This window comes from Myotis myotis, unplaced genomic scaffold, assembly GCF_014108235.1.
Source record: "Myotis myotis isolate mMyoMyo1 unplaced genomic scaffold, mMyoMyo1.p scaffold_m19_p_1, whole genome shotgun sequence".
Classification (NCBI taxonomy): Eukaryota; Metazoa; Chordata; class Mammalia; order Chiroptera; family Vespertilionidae; genus Myotis; species Myotis myotis.
Genome location: NW_023416313.1, coordinates 202059096 through 202077533, shown reverse-complemented (window position 1 = coordinate 202077533; position 18438 = coordinate 202059096). Strand labels below are relative to the sequence as shown.

General features: G+C 46.2%; 1 protein-coding gene and 1 pseudogene across 1 annotated transcript in view; both read left to right on the top strand.

Annotated features, from left to right (window-relative positions):
• Positions 1-18438, top strand: part of DPF3 (double PHD fingers 3) — a 266506-nt gene that overhangs the window by 235811 nt on the left and 12257 nt on the right. The window lies entirely within an intron of this gene.
• On the top strand, positions 2748-4419 carry LOC118657637 (annotated as a pseudogene).

Genomic DNA, 18438 nt, shown 5'->3' with positions numbered 1-18438 from the left:
AGTCTTTCCTACCTCCATTGGATCGTTCACCAACACTGGGATGGGCATCTGTGTATGTTTGTATTGATACAGAGGAAATATTCTAAGTTTAGTTGGTCATCTAAACAGCCTTATCTTGGGCAGAGAGCATATGTTGCCTGTCTCAAGCTGCTGAAAGGAAGCGAAGGCCTCTTGTTTATGCTCAAGACCCACAGGTTTCTGGCAAACAGAACTCCTGTCAGGAAGACAGCATCTGCCTGGACGCTGGCCAATATGAATTGACATCCTCTACATCCAATAATCACAGGGCTGTCTACAACACTTAAGAGAATGTTGACAATAGGCTATGAGGTTGAGAGAAATACAGAATTTCTGGGAATGGGAATAGATGTTTATTTCTTGGTGCCAAAACAAAGCAGAAGAGTGTTAAATCTTGCCTATTCTTTTTTTCAATATGTTTTCCAGTCTAACAAAACAGTAGCACATACCCTATTGCTGTGATCCTCACAGCAGAAGGATGAGGTGGGCAGGAAATGGTTTGGAGCCCGCATTTGACCAAGGCAGATCTAGGTCACAAGCAGCTGGTAGCCTTGCTAGTGTCTCACATGCAGGAACCTCAAGGAGAATCTAGGAGGCGGAGGGTCACCAAGCGGGGCCCCAGCTCCTACATCAGGACCACCTCAGGGCACCAGCTGAATGGCAGGTTTCCGGCTCCTTGGGCCAGGGGACCTGCATATGTATGCACTCAAGTTTGGAAGCCACTGGGTCAACAGGATGGCACTGCTGGGGACATGGGAAGACCAGAGACCCACAATTCCTTTCTGGGATCCTGTTGTCCAAAGGAAAAGGAAAAATTCCTCCTCGAGGCAAGGAGAGGGGAGGAGAGGGGAGCTTGGTATGTGTGTTGAAGGAAGAAGAGTGGAGAAGGGTCTTCAGGGGGATTGAGAGGCTGGTAGAGTGGGCACCAGAGGGTGAGAACCTGAACAGGGAACCTGATTTAGATCAGCCCACATGGGCCTCGGCCACACAGGACTTTCAGACTCACCATTCCGCTTCCAGCCATGAAGCTCTGCCCCTGACTGTTGCCCCAAAGGGCTTTTGAGGGCTGGTCATTCCTGATGGCATTCTGCAGGGCGGCACTGGGGATGCTGTGCGTGTGTGCTGGGTGTAGAGTCGGGCAGTTTCCCCAGCCTCCCAGCTCTTGGATTTCCTTGTCTGCTTTGGAGAGCAAAAAAGGCTTCCCAGAAGTGAGGCCACTCAGGCTGTCTTGACAGATGAATAGAGGTTCCCAGGGAAAGCAAAGGGTGGAAGTGGTATTTTATTGGTTCTTTTATTCATATACTAGAGGCCCTGTGCACGAAATTCATGTGTGTGTGGGGGGGTGTCCCTCACCCCTCCTGTGCCCTCTTGCAGTCCAGGAGCCCTCGGGGGATGTCCAACTGATGGCTTAGCACTGCTGCGGAGGTGGGAGAGGCTCCTGCCACCGCAGCTGTGCTCGCCAGTCATGAGCCTAGTTCAGGACTTCTGACTGAGCGGTGCTCCCCCTGTGGGAGTGCACTGACCACTAGGGGGCAGCTCCTGTGTTGAGTGTCTGCCCCCTGGTGGTCAGTGCGCGTCATAGCGACCGGTTGTTCTGCCGTTCAGTTGATTTGCATATTAGCCTTTTATTACATAGGATGAATTGACATTCACTCATTTGATGTGAGTTGTTTTGGTGGAGAGGTGGGGAGGGCAGTCAGAGGAGAGAGAATGAAGACTGAGTGGGTATCCCAGAAAGGAAGGGAGTGAAATTAGAACAGTACATGTCAAAACCCACTGTGCATGTGAGTCACCCAGGGATCTTGTCTAAATGCAGATTGAGGTTTGGGAGGTCTGGGCTGGCGTTTCTAACAGACTTCCAGGTAATGCTCATGCTGCTGGCCCATGGCCCACACTTCAGGTAGCCAGAGTGTAGACCAGCCATGGGCAAACTACGGCCCGCGGGCCGGATCCGGCCCGTTTGAAATGAATAAAACTAAAAAAAAAAAGACCGTACCCTTTTATGTAATGATGTTTACTTTGAATTTATATTAGTTCACACAAACACTCTATCCATGCTTTTGTTCCGGCCCTCCGGTCCAGTTTAAGAACCCATTGTGGCCCTCGAGTCAAAAAGTTTGCCCACCCCTGGTGTAGACAACCTGCTTGACAGGTTTGGCTGTGAATGGAGTCAGACTAAGGACAGTGCGATCTTTGTGTGCAAAAGTGTGACGTGTGAAAAAAGAGCAATGGTTTTGGTGGGGTGGGGTGGGGTGGGGGAGAAGGAACATGGCAAGTGCTTCTCTGTGTGACTGTTGCATAGGATCCAGTGGTGGTTGGGCCTGTGGTTGTAAAAGAAGACGAATCTAAAAGGGCAGTTATGACCTGACAGCAAAGAGGCTTATGAGGCTAAGGAAGTTCCTTCCTGCCCTGGGCAATGAGAAAAATGGGAATTCCTTAATGAAGGAGTGATATATTAATCACTATTTTTAAAAACCCTGTGTTAGAAAGAGTCTTCCAGATTATTTTCTGTAATAACAGAAGTATGTGATTGGGAATCCTGTCTGTCAGTCCAACCACAAAACCATTTGGTTTACGGTCCTAGTTATTCTGATAAGGTCTTCGACTCATAGAAAGGAAAACAGGAGTTAAATATGTATTCGAGAGCCATCCTGCTCCATCCTAGAATCCTTTAGTAACTCCCACGTGGCACAGAGGATACCCATTCCTTCCGAGACCAGCCTTGCAGGTATTTCATGCACGGGGTTTGTAAGGAAGGAGATGCCTGTTGCTACTCGCATGACCTCTCTGACAGTCCATATGGTATGCTGTGCAAGTATTTTCAGCGAGGGTACTGTATTTACGGAGACCGCTGCAGATACGAACATAGCAAACCATTGAAACAGGAAGAAGCAACTTCTGCAGATCTAACTGCAAAACCATCCCTTGCTGCTTCCTCAAGTCTCTCACCAGTCGTTGGACCGATTGTTGAAATGAATACGGGCGAGGCTGAGTCAAATTCAAACTTTGCAACTGCAGGAGCAGGTTCAGAAGACTGGGTGAATGCCACTGAGTTTGTTCCTGGGCAGCCCTACTGTGGCCGTTCACCCCTGCAGGGCCCAGTGACCAAGGAAGAATCAGAGAGGGAGCCCACGGCCGTGGACACGAAGAAGCAGCTCTGGCCCTATGCAGCGGTGGGAGAGTGCCGCTACGGGGAGAACTGCGTGTATCTCCACGGAGGCTCCTGTGACATGTGCGGGCTGCAGGTCCTACACCCAGTGGATGCAGCCCAGAGATCACAGCACATAAAATCTTGCCTTGCGGCCCATGAGAAGGACATGGAGCTCCCGTTTGCCGCCCAGCGCAGTAAGGACGAGTGGGTGGGATCTGCATGGAGGTGGTCTACGAGGAAGCCGACCCTAGTGAGCCCCGCTTCGGGATCCTCTCCAACTGCAACCACACCTACCGTCTCAAGTGTACAGTGGGGCCTTGACTTATGAGTTTAATTCGTTCCGTGACGGAGCTCGTAACTCAAATTACTCGTATGTCAAATCAAAAAGTGAACGAGTGAGACACGTGATGCTGGGCTGATGTTGTGGCGTTCACTGTGACGTTTGCTGCGCCAACTAGCGGTGGGGTATCTGAAGCTGGCTCGTAACCCAAATTTTAGCTCGCAACTCAAAGCAAAAAATCGGCTGAGAGATGGCTCGTATCTTGAAAAACTCGTTAGTCGGGACACTTGTAAGTCAAGGTCCCACTGTATTTGCAAGTGGAGAAGTGCTAAGCAATTTGAGAGCAAGATCATAAAGTCCTGCCCAGAATGCCGAATCACATCTAACTTTGTCATTCCAACAACAAGGCGTGCAGGTATTTTGATGAAGGACGTGGGAGCTGCCCATTTGGAGGGAACTGTTTTTACAAGCATGCGTACCCCGATGGCTGTAGAGAGGAGCCACAGAGACAGAAAGTGGGAACATTAAGCAGATACTGGGCCCAACGAAGGAACCACTTCTGGGAGCTCATTGAGGAAAGAGAGAATAGCAACCCCTTTGACAATGAAGAAGAGGTTGTCACCTTTGAGCTGGGCAAGATGTTGCTTATGCTTTTGGCTGCAGGTGGGGACGACGACGAGCTGACAGACTCTGAAGACGAGTGGGACTTGTTTCACGATGAGCTGGAAGACTTTTATGACTTGGACCTATAGCAGCTTTGCGTGGCGTGGGAACTGGTCTGCTGAGCCCAGACAGGGGCTGTCCCCTGTGGTGGTGTGGCAGTGGCCGTGTCTCCTAGGCAGGCCTAGCAACTCCAGGTGCTGTCGTAATACTTGGTACCCAGGGCTTGTCTTCTTACTCCCTCACCTTTCCCCAAGGAGTATGTTGTTTCCTCTGGTTAAAAAGTTACAAAAATAAACCTTAAAGTTAGTTTTTAAAAAAATATATATTTTATTGATTTTTTACAGAGAGGAAGGGAGGGGAATAGAGAGTTAGAAATATCAATGAGAGAGAAACATCAATCAGCTGCCTCCTGCACACCCCCTACTGGGGATGTGCCCTTGACCGGAATCAAACCTGGGACCCTTCAGTCCTCAGGCCGATGCTCTATCCACTGAGCCAAACCAGTCAGGGCTAAAGTTAGTTTTTTGTAACACGAACTTAACTGTCAGACAGTTAGTGTAGGTTTGTTGCGTCATCTGTTTTCAACCAGATTCACACATGGCATTTGTAACTGTTTAACTTATTCACTGCGCTCATTCTAAGGACCCAGGTTCAAAAGCCACAGCCTTGGCCCTGCTTGGGGGTCCAAGAAGAGGTGATGGGTGAAGGATCTGAACTGTGGCAAGTAGCCTGTGCTACAGACCTAGAGGCGGATACTTGAGGTTTCTGCTGAAATCTGTACATCTGTGTTTTCATATGTTCCCTACCCCACAATCCCTACCCCGTGCACTTGTTCTGTGGTTTTGGTCTTTTGATAATTGCACACAAGTAATGACTACTGGATAACCATAACCAGGTGCGAATGTGTGGAGATTTTTACTGTTCAGTATGACAAGAAGATTCTAAAAGAATGATTTACTGGCATAAAAGAAATGCAGAATTGAGGTTGACTCCCAAGAGCTGGTAGACTTGGCGTGTGTGAGTGCGAGTGTGTGGTCGGCCTCGCATCCCTGCCGAGGTGCAGTGTTCTTAGCCTTCGTAGAAAACCTTGGCTTAGTGGTTCAGCCTCGTGTGGTAACTAGATCTTACAAGACAAAGCAGTATGTTGGTAGCTGTTACTAGAGCAGTGCTAGCTTTGTCTGTTTATATGAATAAATGGGCTTAGCCATAGAGGGAAAACTATCTGGTTATCCCATATCTTAACACAAAACGGGGTTGTGGATACACAGTTGTATTTAATGCTTAATGATCTCTTACCCTCTCCAGTCCAGGCACCTTTTGGCAAACCTTTGTCCTCGCTTGAGGGGTTTTATTGTGAGGTTTTTGTGTTTTTGTGGGTATGTGCCTCATTCCATCCCTGTACTTTGCAGGTAGACAGATGTGATTCAAAACTGTTTTCTAAGGTGTTTCTTGTAGTGGAGTCATTGGTTTGTAGTAATAAGTTATGCTTTCCCACTCAAGGCGGGTGGGGTTGGGTTGGTAATTCACAAGACAAGCTAAATTGTTAGAATTCCTTGAGTGAAAAATTTAGCTTGAATTTTGTTGCTGTTTCCTGAAAATAACTTGGAGATGTTCCTGAGTTGTCCCATCGACTGCTTTTGATTCCTTGGGTCCCACCCATTCTTTCACTTTAAGAAAAACAAGTCATTGTTACAGAGGTCTCTGTATTTTCCAGCTGCCCTTTTGTAAGAAGCACTTTCCCAAATAAAACAATAAAAAACCCTAAAAAAAAATGTATTCGATTGGTGACCTGCTTAAGGTTTGAATCCTTAATTCTCACATGAGGCTTATAACCTATTAAGCTTAATAGCTTCCAGCTCAGGGGTGGCCCCTAGGTTTCCTCTTGTGTGAAAACTCAGAGTGGTGCAAGCTGTTTGCAGTACCGTGTTGAGAAGGATCCTAAGGTCTCAGACATGAGGACTGGAAGAGAATGTTGACTTGACTAGCGAAGTCTGCCACAGCATGGGATGGCATAGTGGCATATGTCCCACACATTTAGTGATCCCTGAGGGAGGTCAGACTTCCCATGACGTATTCCTAATTCTCTCACCTATTCCTTGGGTGCCTTCTTCTTGCTGGTTCTGGGATGGAGTTGATCACCACTCGTCCTGAGGGGCTTACAAAGTACCAGGAAGGGCTCTACTGCATCACTTTAATATCGATGAGTGTTTGTACTGAAGAGACTGCGTGTCTTGAAGCATCATTTCTATTAAATCGAAAGACAAATGCTGGTAACTGGAAATAGCCATTGATTTGCTTTCTCCTGTAGTATCTCAACTCCCTAATTTATCTAGAGGAAAAAGATAAAGCCCATGTACAACCAACTCCTCCAGCTTTCCAAATAAACAGTGAGGTCAGTCCTCATTTATGAATTTGTTGGATAAATACTTGTTTAATTGTAAGAGAAAACCAGATTAATTTAGATGAGAATTTGGCTGGTGGAAAATGATTTGTCAGTTGGATTGAGTAGCCAAAGGTGTAGATCAAGTGAGGGGCGGAGGGTGGCTCTGGGTTGGGGTTTGGAATAAATGCTAAGTGAATACAAGGCCAGATGGTGCTGGGTTTTGACCTGCTCCCATGGAGCCTGAGGATGTTTCTCTTTTAAGCAGTGTTGGTTCAGCATGATGTCTGTCTCCTTGTTGAGGGTGTTGAAGGACATTAGGGACCTTGTGGCTCAAGGAACCTGGGTGAGAGGCTTCCGGGGAAGCTGGCTGTCACCATCCCCATCCCCATCCCCATCCCCTTTTCCCATTCTCCTGCCATCGCAAATTGGAAAGTGAATTATTGACTTGGGAGAATCAGGGGATGAAGAGGGAAAAGAATTCAAAAGAGTTCGTGAACCTTTTGGGGGCTTTGGGGATGTGGTACAGTATGGTGATTGCAAAAATGGGGGCCCTTTCTGTCTGCTCTTTTGTTCTTGTCCTGAATGAGGTGAGTAAGGAGCATTCATGTCCTTCCTTGTCTGACAGTGTAATGGAGGTGTCTGGGGCTGATGTTAAATTGGCTTTGGATGCCAGATGTCTTTTTGTGCTCTCTCAGAGTCTCCAAAGAGAGAGAAGGTGGTAGGCAGTCCATTCAGGCTGGCCCCAGGAAGGACCAGGCAAACTAGCTCCCTGTGGGGGATAGGTGGCCCATGTACGGCATAGGGAGGTCCTCACGCCAGCCGCTGGCAGAGGAGTTGTGGCCAATGGGACTGGGAACCTCTGTTGATAGTCTCAAGAGCCGGAGCCCAATAATGCCACCATGGTCTGCTGACCTATTTCCGGCAGCCTCCAGTGCCCCTTTGTGTGGCTGGACTGATTCACTTCTGGGCGAATCTTCCTCAGGGTTTCCAGGCTTAGTCACTGCCAAATGGTGAGGACTTGATGCCCTGCCTCACGGGAGCAGGCCCGGCTTCCTGAGGGACTTTGCTAGAGGCATGAACACTGAGGCCCAATCAGGGATAGACGGCTGGTCCACTTTGTATGTTTCAAACTGGGGCAACTGAGGCACAAAGAAATCCACTGCCCTACATTACTGTGCTTTAGCAAACCTCTTGCGAATAAAGGGGAAATGTTAGATTTAACAGCTTAATGTAAGGCTAAAACTGCATTTGGGTTGGCCGTCTTGGAACATGTAGTGAGAGACTGTGGGGCTGAGTAAAAGGCCCACAGGACTGGGGTGTAACGGCATAGATTCGAGCCCTGGCTCCACTGCTTGCTGACTCTCTAAGCCGTTCTGAGCCTCAGCTTCCTCACCTGTAAATCAGGAGTGCCTATATCTGTTCTGCCTACTTCACAGGATTGTTGTGGGGAATCAAATGAAAGCAGTGAATATAAAGGTATTTACTTGAGTAATTATCATGAAGATATCCAAGCACCACTTTCTTGAGGCCAATACTGACTGTAGGTTGTTGCTCTGCTTATAGTGACTTGTTGAACTTCCAGGACATCCCTGACTTTCTAATATGGGGGACTTGTTCCAGGAACCTAAGTAGAAATCTGTTAAAGGCGGGAGATGGGCTCAGGAAGGTGGAAGGAGGGTGAGCAGGGTAAGGGCGAGACTGGGAAACAGAGGACAAGACTAGAAGCCAAAGAAGGTAGCTTTTTTGGTGGAGAGGCTGCCCTCCTGCCCACACTGTGCAAATAGGTTGGGCCCAGGAAACTGTGGGTGCTCTTGTGCACTGTGTGGTTTCACACCCATTCACTTCTTTTTTAGTCCCTACACTGTCACTTAAATTATCTTAGTTCCCACTATTAGCTCTTTTAAAGAAGATTCATAAAAAAAATAGCCCTCCTGAGATAACATCCTAAAACCCACTTCCACCCTTCACTGTTCAACCCAGTACTGGGACTCAGTCTAAACAGGAATCCTGTCAAATGTCTGGTTTTTCTAGTCTTTCCTCCAGACACCTTACCGTTCCTCCTTAGCTAGTGTGTGAGTTAGCTATTGCTGTGTAACAAATTATCCCCAAGCTCAGCAGCTTAGAACAACACACATTTATTGTCTCATAGTTTCTGAGGTTCAGGCGTCTGGGAATGGCTTAGCTGGGCGGTTTTGGCCCGTGTTCTCTGATGAGGTGGTAGTTAGGAGATGTTTGGGGCTGCAGTTACTCAAGACCTGACTGGGGCTGAAGGAGTTGCTTCCAAGTTTCCTCACATGCTGTTGATAGGCCTCAGTTCCTCTTGGGCTGTTGAACTGAGGACCTCAGGTCTTTGCTGGCTGTTGGCCAGATGCCACTCTCAGTTTGTTGTCATGTGGATCTTTCCATAGGGCAGCTCATAACATAGCACTTGGTTTCTTCCAGAGTGAGGGGAGAGAGAGGTATAGGTATAGGTATAGGTGTAGGTGTAGGTGTAGGTGTAGGTGTAGGTGTAGGTGTAGGTGTAGGTGTAGGTGTAGGAGTAGGTGTAGGTATAGGTATAGGTATAGGTAGGGAGAGAGAGAGAGAGAGAGAGAGAGAGAGAGAGAGAGAGAGAGAGAGAGAGAGAAATGGAAACCTGAGTGCCTTTTTTGTTGTTGTTAATCCTCACCCAAGGGTATTTTTCCATTGATATTTAAAGAGAGTGAAAAGGAGGAGGATAGACAGAGAAACATTGATGTGAGAGAGACCCATCGATTGGTTGCCTCCCGCATGCATATAGTCGGGCCTGGGATCGAGCCTGCAACTGAGGTACATGCCCTTGACTGGAATCGAACCTAGGACTCTTCAGTCAGCTGGCTGACACTCTAACCACTGAGCCAATGCTACTAGGGCAGGGGTCCTCAAACTTTTTAAACAGGGGGCCAGTTCACTGTCCCTCAGACCGTTGGAGGGCCGGACTATAGTTTGAAAAAAAAACTATGAACAAATTCCTATGCACACTGCACATATCTTATTTTGAAGTAAAAAAACAAAACGGGAACAAATACAATATTTGTATTTGCATGTCGCCCACGGGCCGTAGTTTGAGGACCCCTGTACTAGGGCATGAGGACCTTTTTATAGCTTAGTTTTCAAAGTTGCATATCATCACTTTCTCTGTACTATATTTGTTAAATTAAGAGTTGGGGCATAGCCAACACTTCTTGAAAAGCAGAGGATCAAAGAATTTATAGTCATTAAAAAAACACACAAAACTACCATAACCACCAATATTGGTGCCTGGGGATCATTTCCATTCTCCACTCCCCATTCAGTCTGACTGGCAATTCAGATCTCCTGCTTGTGGCATCAACTTCCCCCCTGGATCTGGGCATTCCTGGAGAGTGCGCAGAGCCTGGAGCTGTGGAAGAAACCTCCACCAGGACCTGCCCCAGCCTTGCAGGCAGGGCTCTGACACCTAGAATTGAAGAGCTTCAAAAGGTCAGAAGGAAAGAACTGGCTTCCAGAGACTTGATGCATCTCCTCAGGCAAGAATGGAAACTGATGCTGGGAGGACCTACCTTAAGCTGTGGAACCTACACAAAAACAAAACCAAAACCAAAACCAAAAAATGACCCCTGATATCAACAAATGGAATCAGACAAAGATAATATTCATAAGACTATTTTACATGGTGCCTTCAAGCTTGAGCATGTGGAAAAAGAAACATGTTGTGGGATGATCTTCTCATGAATTCTTTCTTCTACAACATGGAAACCATCCTGTCATCCAGAGAGGCATGAGGGCCCACTACTCCTGGAGATGATTTTAATTCGAATCATCAGTGACTCGGTAATACGTTCTCTCCAGTTCTTACCTTGCTTCATCTCTCTCTTGATGGTGGTGGCCATCTTGTCCTCTTCCTTGGACACCATGAAGAGCTTTCCAGGTTCTCCCCCTCCTTTGTGACCACATCCTCTCTGTTTCTCTCACTGAGTCCTCTTCCTGACGCCCTTTAATGCCTTCAGTTAAGTGATTATACCCCCAACCGCCCCCCCTGAGGTCCATGGTACTTTTCACTCTGTGGCCTCTCCCTGAGTGTCTCACCAAGTGCCAAGGCTTCATCTGCTGCTCACACATGATGATTTCTAAGTCTGTTTCTCTAGCCTGGTCCTCTTTCCTGAATACAGGCCCCTATCTTCTCATTGGCTCCTGGCCATCTCCAGGGAATGTCTCATCTGCACAACAAACACAATGTGCCGGAATGGAATGACAGCTTTCTGTAAGCTTACCGACTCCGTTTCCGCTGCAGTGTTATCAGCTACTCGGTGCCTCAACCTAGGAATCGTGACAGAGTGAAATTCAGATCTTTATACCTGCATAAGGGGCAGAGGGTTACCTACAATCCTCTTTTTCAGCTAAAGATTTAAAAGGAGAGTCAACCTGAGCTGCTCCTATTGGCGTCTCTCTGCTTTGACGCCTTGCCTGGCACTATCTGCTCACTGTCACATGACAGCTCAATGCAGATCTGCTATTCCTCATGGATGAAACCTTACCCAAGGCCTCTCTGCCTGAGGATTCATTGATAACCCATGTGTTCAGCCCATCTTACTGACTGGGGGTGGGTGGTACGGTTGATGAGAGTGTTTTTTAGGTTTCTAGATTTCTTTTGTTTTCTGTCACGGAACTGAACCAGGATTGGGCTAGTCTAGTGGAAAAGTTGACATAAATTCTAGCAGTACCAACTGCTTATTTTAATTTTCTTCTTATATTTTTTTTCCACTTTGAGTTTTAGTAGGCAAGTTTTAGAAGGCTTGTTTATCCCATCAATCAGCTGGGCAACTTGGGACCAATAGTATTTCTAAAAATGCTGTTTAGGGTGGCATGGACAGAGCCACAGCTTCATGGATAGGAGACTCCTATCCTTTCACTTAACAATTGGCAAACTAATGCCCAGAGAGGCCAAGGGCCTTGTCCAAGGGACACAGATGCTGCAATGTATCTGAAATTGTGGTTCTTGCTCCAGGAGGGCAGAGTGGTTTTCCTCATTGCTGTGTCCCCAGTGCCTAGAAGAGTGCCTGCTACATTTATTCAGTCAACAAACAATGTTGAGGGAATGAATATATGAATGAATTATCTGTGGTCCTCGGTGCAGCAACTAATTGGGGGCTCTGGGATTGTTCTGTGGCTCTTGACATCCTTCTAGGGCTGTGCCTTGACACCAAGCTGGGCCAGCCAGGTAAATTATATAAGCCAGGTCCAGGCTGTTCCATCCCATTATTTCACTTTAAGAGGATCAATCACAATGCCCTCAGGTTATAGGTGAGACTATCTTGGACCATACTTGACCATGAAAATTTGGGGAATTTCTAGGGCTATTTGAGACTGGCCCGTGAGCCTGTAGCTGTTTAGCCCATTAAAAGTGCCTCTAACACTTTGTATGTGCTTTGTATGGCTACTGATAATAATGATCAGCAGGACAATCTCTGTGGTTTGCCTCCCGAATGGTACCTGGGTGCCCTGGAGTTTGACAGCTGGAGAGAGGATAACAGATCTCGAAGTCGAGTTGAGCTTGCTGCAACTGTTTTTGCCAAGCAAAAGGCAACCACGGCTCACACCGCCATTTATTTTTAACGTGTTTTTTTGTTTGTTTGGTCCTTATCCTTTCCACACTTTTTCTTTTCTTTTCCCTCTCTGAAGTACATTAAAAATGATACGGAAAACAAGGAGCTGAGCAGGTGCCTCCGGAGTGCCACTTTGGTCGATTTGGGGCAGACGAGAGGGGAGCTGGTGGACCATTGCAGAAGGTTTATAAAACAGGCTTGAAAAATAATTCAGTGAAGAGGCAGTGCCTGGTTAACATACTGGTCATAATATATTTCCACAGGATTAACTTCTTGATTGCCTAGAGGTTCACCCTTTTACAGACTAACTATGACAACTTCAGAGCCTCATTCCCTCTACCTTATAAGCCAGGTCTCAAAGTGGAGGAGGGTTGGAGGGGGGGGGGGGCGGGGGGGGGGGGGAGACGGAGAGAAAATGAGAATGAATGGATCTGATTGAATGAGATGGCTTCCCAAAGTGAGCTAGTAATATTTTTTTTCTCCTCAAATTACTCTTTAGCATGGATGATTCAGATTTGACTGCACTTTGCATAAATTCTTTAACTAAAGTGTCTTATACATTTTTGCAATATGTTAATATTGGAATTTTTATGTGTGTATGAATATAGAGAACGGTTAGAAATTTGAGTCAAATTATTTTCTAATGAATGCTCGTGGAGACTTGTTTTTGGTGCTATTTCAGATTAGAAGGATCCTACGTATTTTATATTATGTAATTTCTCTAAACTAGGCATCAGACCAAGGAGCACAATTTGAGTTTTACAATTTCTTGCCTGAAAAACAGGGATATTTAGGTTTTCCTTTCCTGAGAAATCAGTGTTTAAGAGATCCACATTGATGAATAAGGTAATAAAATATAATTAGGTGGTTATCATTTAACAATGAATAAATAATAGACCGTGATAGTTCCACGGTCTATTTGTATCTGTTTTATTTATGTTTTCAGCACATACCTATCAAGATAATGTGTTCTTTTCCTGGAGCTCTAGTTTAATCAGCGATGTGGCTTAGCCTAGTCAAAATTAAATACTGGCAGTAATAAAATAAAAACCTCTTTTAATAAGGATCATAATGTAAGAGACACATGTCATAGCAATTTCTTTTTGCCCAGGGTTCGTTGAAGATGAACCGTGTTTCTCTCTCTGTACCGACAATCTATAGAGTGATCCTGACGGGTTAATGACTTCTAGTGCGAGCTTAATCAACAAGGGCAGATATTTTCACCCTTAAAAGGTTGGAAATATTCGTGCGTGGGCAATTGTGTATGAGCATGTGTGGATGTAGGCAGCCGCGACTATGAATCTAACACTAGTTTTGCTTGGGTATTTGTCTGTGTGCCTTCTCACTCCAGTACCACAAAATCCCACATGCTCTCCCTGGAATATTCTCAGCATCTATGCATGTGGTTCTGAAAAGACATGAGATGTGTCCTTCAGGTGGCGAGGGGACAGTCACTGCTTCAAATGCCTGCTTCCTCTTTTTCACTGAGTCCAGTGGACTGTAGGGCCATCCATGCCAGCCTCGTGGACAGTCTTCTCCCTCCTGAGAAGCTCCTCACACCCCACAGGTTTCCCTTTTCTTCCCCTGAAGCCAAATCCCTATTGCCTTGAGAGCCCTGCCCACAAGTAAGGTCTCCACACGTGGTTGCCATCAGTTACATTTCCTGGTTCAATGTTTTGGGAGGATGGAGGTCAGTTTTGGACGGGGTTGGGCTGGATTGAGAATGCCTTTCATAGCAGTCAGGAGATTTACTGGACCCTCCTGGTAGAATGAATTTGGAGGAACAGTTCAGGAAGGACTGGTTTGTAATGATCTGGCCAGGATGAATCATGCACACATCCTGCTTTCTAAGTTCATTTTGGTAATTGGAATCTTATAAATGTCCCGTTGAATCATCTCACCCAGGGGGACCTGGGATGGCTGTTTTCCCTTCACTCTATCGGGCTACTTAAAAGCAGTGCATGGATTGCTTGCCTTAAGAAAACAAAGTATTTAAAAATCCAGATTTCCAAGCTAGTGCATAAGAGAGTGATGGTTAACTTTACAGAAGAGATTAAGATAGGAATCTTTAAGTAGCAAGTGACTACAAGTAAATTGCTTTACAACAAATGTGCTGCCTCTTTTTTTTTTTTTTTTTTTATACCACCCTTGAATTGGAAAGACTATATCTATTATCCTTTTACTTCTAAGGATTTTAGGAATTAGTTCTGGGCAAAAATAAGGCGTTCTAGCAGTAAAACCTAGAAATGGGTTTCTAGCATTTTCCTTAGAAACTTCCTTTTATCCAACAGTATGCATTATTGCAGTCATTTCCATGACAGATACGTTTTATTCTTACGGTGTTAGCTGGTAAGTGACTTTTCCAGCTTTTGGAGACAGGCAACAGGTAGCCAGCCTGTTATGGTGGCACAGACAGGAGGACTTAGCTCTGGACATAGTTTTTGTACCTCCTAATGGCTGGTTGGGTGACTTGGCTTTTTGTGCCTCATCCTCCCTGGTTGAGAAGTTGCATCCTCTTACACTGAGTGAGGTCTTGAATTCAGGGGCGAAGGAGCCTGCAGCCAGAGCTGAGGCTCATCTTAGTCTTACATCTTATGGAAGCTCATTTTTGTCCTACATTTTATAGGGGAGCATGGGGTGTGTTGTGTGACTGTCATTCCCTTCTGTTAGGTTTGAAGGTCTTTGGGGGGAGGCTGATGACTTTCAAGACTGAAACGCAGAGAAAGCCCTTGGGACTTTTTCAGAGACTTCCAACAGGAGTTTCCAAAACCCACTTGCTACCGTTCACTGGTTCAAAACTATACCGGGAAATGTCTTCAGAGCTCAGCACAGTGGTCTGAGAGAACTTGAGCATAGAATTGGCTCTCAATAAAGATTTATGGAGTGTTGGTGGCTGCATGAAACACACACATCCCCCACCCCCACCCCATGCCCACCTGCGGAGGCGGCTCCAGTTGGCCTGTCCCACACCGTGCTCTGGAATGTGCTGATCTTCCTTCCCAAAGAAGTGGACATTGTGAAGGGTGTTACTATTAGTAGGGCAGCTTTGGCTCTGATCTGTCAACTCTCCTTCACGCCAGGCCTTTATTGAGCAACGACAAACTCAACGCGGTAGTCCCTGTGGTAGTCAACTCGGCTGACCACCCTCTCCTTGAAATGTTTTCTTTGGCTGCTGTGACCCCATGCTTGCCTGGTTTGGGTCTTACCTCTCCAGCCATCTTCTCGGTTTTCTCTGTTGATCCTTTTTTTGAGCTTTAAATATTTGATTCCTCAAAGCTCGGTCCTAGATATTTTTCTCTCTCCTCCTTTCTTCTTTCTTTGTGCTCTTTTTTATTTTCCTAGATAATCTCACTAATTCTCACCCATTTAGCAAAAATTCTAAATTTAACGTCTAGTTCGCACTTCTCTTTTGAGCTCTAAATACACATATTTCACTATCTACCTGACATTTCCACTGGAAGTCTCACAGACTTCCCAAATTCAACAGAGCAAATCCTCCCCTCCTCCAGTTGGTCCCTGTATGTTTACTGTGGTCTTCCTCACCTGAATAAGTTTCATTGCAGCCCATCTAATTTCTTAGGTCAGAAGCGTGAGAATGATTCTCATCATCTCCCTCTTCCCACTCTTCTGAAGTTCAAACAGTAGTTAAGTCCTGTCAATTATATCTTTCATATTTCTCAAATCCCCACCTTAGTTTAATCATCCTGTGTCTCTCCTGGTAGCTGCATCAGCTTCCAAACTAATTTCCTGTCAACATTTCTTGCATCTCTACACTATCCCTCCCCACCCCCCATTTTCCTGCCTCCTTTGTTCCCCAACCCTCTCAAATGTTCTCCTTAGCAGTTCCTCCCTCCCTCCCTCCCTCCCTCCCTCCCTTCCCTCCCTTTCTTCCCCCCCTCCCTCCCTTCTTCCCTTCCTTCCCTTCCTTCCTTCCTTCCTTCCTTCCTTCCTTCCTTCCTTCCTTCCTTCCTCCTTCCTTCCTTCCCTCCTTCTTAATGATTTCAGTTTTTATTTGTGTTTTCCTTATACAAAAAGACCTTTTCAACTTTTTATTTTGAAATAATTATAGCATCATAGAAAGTTATTAAGTATATTACAGAGAGGTCACATGCACCCTTTAACTAGTTTCCTGCACTGGTAACATCTTACATAATTATAGTTCAATATCATCAATTGAGCCTGGCCGGTGTGGCTCAGTGGTTGAGCATGGACCTATGAATATGGAGGTCATGGTTCGAGTCCCAGTCAGGGCACCTGCCCAGATTGTGGGCTCAATCCCCAGTGTGGGGTGTGCAGGAAGCAGCCAATCTACAATTCTCTCTTATCATTGATGTTTCTATCTCTCTCTCCCTTCCTCTCTGAAATCAAGAAAAAAATATATTTTTAAAAAACAGTCAATTGACATCGATGCAATTGCAGACCTTATCCATCTTTTATTGGTTTTACATGCACACACTGTGTACTTACGTGTGTGTATGTATAATTCTCTACAATCTTACCGTATCTGTAATCACCACTACAATCAATATTCAGAACTGCTTCATCACCCCAAAGAGCTCTCTTGCTAAAGTACGTTCCTTTGAAACACAGTGTGATCCAGTCCATGCCTTGCTTAAAACTCTTTAATGATTTTAAAGCCCCAAATCCTTAAATAAGGGATACCAACGCCTGTGTAATCTGGCTCCAGCAACATTGCCAGCCACCTCCTGCCTTTCTCCGCTTGCTTGCCAAGCCTCTGCTCACTAGCCTTTCTTTTCCTTAATTTGCCAAGTGCTTCCTCTGCTCAGGGCCTCCACAGCTGCTGTGCTCACCAGGAGCTCTCCCCTCTCCCATGCAACTAACGCCTCACCTCTCAGGAAGTGTTTCCTTGGCATCTCGGACTAGGTTAGGCTCTCCTATGGCTTGTTTTCATTGCCAATTATGATTTTCCTTCATGGCACCTATCACACAGTTGTAAACAAATAGATATGAGTATGGCTCATTAATTTGAGTTCTCTCTAATTAGAGGTGTTGGGGGTATCTTGCTCACCACTGTATCTTTTCTGTCTAGTGCAATGGCTGGCTTAACAGTTGCCCAATAAATAGTCCTTCATGAACAAATTCATGAATAACTATTGTAACCTGGCTGGTTGTGGCTGGGGTGTGGCCTGAGCCCATAGAACTGGGCAGAGTCAACTTGCTTGTATGGTTACCTGCTCTATGAACTCATCTGCAACCTTCCCAAGGGTGTCCTGTCTGAGACCCCGGGCATTTGTGGCCCATACCACTCAGAATCTCAAACTGGTATTTCCTCTCCTATTCCAATCCTGGTATTCTCTCTGAGAGATTGGAATAGGAATGACCCTGGCCACTGTTCCTCAATAGATCTTTGAGATGCTTTATCAACTGGATGTTCATCAGGCTTTTAATGCCGGGCTTCTTTCCCTCCGGGGTCACTGCCAAGGTGTCAGTTTGAGAGGGTTATTAGTCCAGAGCGTGGGAGTCTCTACACTGGATGGCTCCTGAGAAGTCCTTGAAAAGCTTTTAGATGAGCCTTCTCCTCGATACTTCTACCTGCTCTTTGCTAAGTGTTCCCCACGTCCCCATCAATGAATTATTTCCACCCCCACTCTTACTCTCTCAGAGATGACAGTGTGGCTTGTATTTGTGGAGCCCCAAATTTGAAGGGTTCTTATGTTGACTGAATAGACAGTATGTGCCCCAAATGACCCTGGTGTCACTAGCTCTGAGGACTTGGAAGGGAGGAAATGGGAGTCTCCTGCTGGGATGGCTTTGCCAAGGGGTGGTGGTACCACATGGCGTCCTGACCATCTGTGGAGGGCACTGGGTTGGTGAAAGTAACTCTAATTAGCACCCCCACCCTTGGTCTCTAGTGTCCTCCTTTAGAAGTACATAATAACTCATGTGAGAGAGGCAACACAATGCCCTATATGGTGGGTTGGGCAGCGCTGGAGCTCTGGAGAAGGAGGAACCCTCAGCAGTAGGCAAAGCTGTCAGTTCTTTTGTGATAGAGTCAGTAATGGGCTTTGCCCTGAATGCTCTGCGCAGACTGACAGCACTGGGGGACCTGAGAGCATCATCCAAGCTTCCTTTCCCTGCCAAATAGAAGGTCAAAGGTCCTCACATTCTGTGGCTCAGACCTGTCCTCTCACTGCCCGAGGGTCTCTTTTGGGTGAGCTATGGCTGACAACAGAGTCCAGCTCTGCAGGGCAAGCCTCAGAATTGGTCCATTGGGGCTGTGAGCTCTAAGGTGAGAGCTTAATGTCTCTCCCCGATCCTGCTATTGGCTTGGCTAATGTGATACTTGGGATGGAGAAGAGAGTTAAAGCCAGTGACCAGT